This window comes from Myotis davidii, unplaced genomic scaffold, assembly GCF_000327345.1.
Source record: "Myotis davidii unplaced genomic scaffold, ASM32734v1 scaffold663, whole genome shotgun sequence".
Classification (NCBI taxonomy): Eukaryota; Metazoa; Chordata; class Mammalia; order Chiroptera; family Vespertilionidae; genus Myotis; species Myotis davidii.
The window spans coordinates 2946230-2946877 of NW_006295816.1; positions in this window are offsets into that span (position 1 = coordinate 2946230).

Sequence of the window (648 nt, forward strand, 5' to 3'; positions counted from 1 at the left end):
CGCCCCCCCCCCCACCGGGGGAACTCTGGGCAGTGCACGCCCTCGGAGAAAGCTTGGGTGGATCTGAACGCAACTCACAAAACCTTAAACGCTGGCTCGGGACGTGGGCTGGATGGTCAGATGGCCTCAGATCTGCACTGAATGGCAATGGGGCTAGATGCGCATGGTCAGGGGCTAGATGTTCCCATCCCTCCCGGGTCCGTGCTTCTCTAGCCCAGCTCTGGGGGCAGGAGAGATAAGGGGGGAGAGCGATGACGTCACAAGGGCGCCTGTGACTCAGCACCAGGACCTTGCCCAGCAGCAGAGCGGCCAGAGGGAAACCTAGGATACCTGTCCTTTCTCTCCTGGCACAGTGGCCGGACATCAGTGGCCAGGGACACAAAAGTACATCATGATACGCACTAAAGCCTGGCTGGTGTCCACTCAATGAATTTAATTCATTTAAGCGACGATATCCTATATAATAAAACACTAATATGCAAATCTACCGAACTACGGAACAACCGGTCACTATGACACACACTGACCACCGGGGGCAGGCACTCAATGCAGGAGGTTTGTTTGAAGAGGAGGGGGAAAGGGAACTTATCCCTGGGATGTAAACCAGCAGGGAGGAGGGTATGTATGTAAGAATGCAGCCTTGATAGT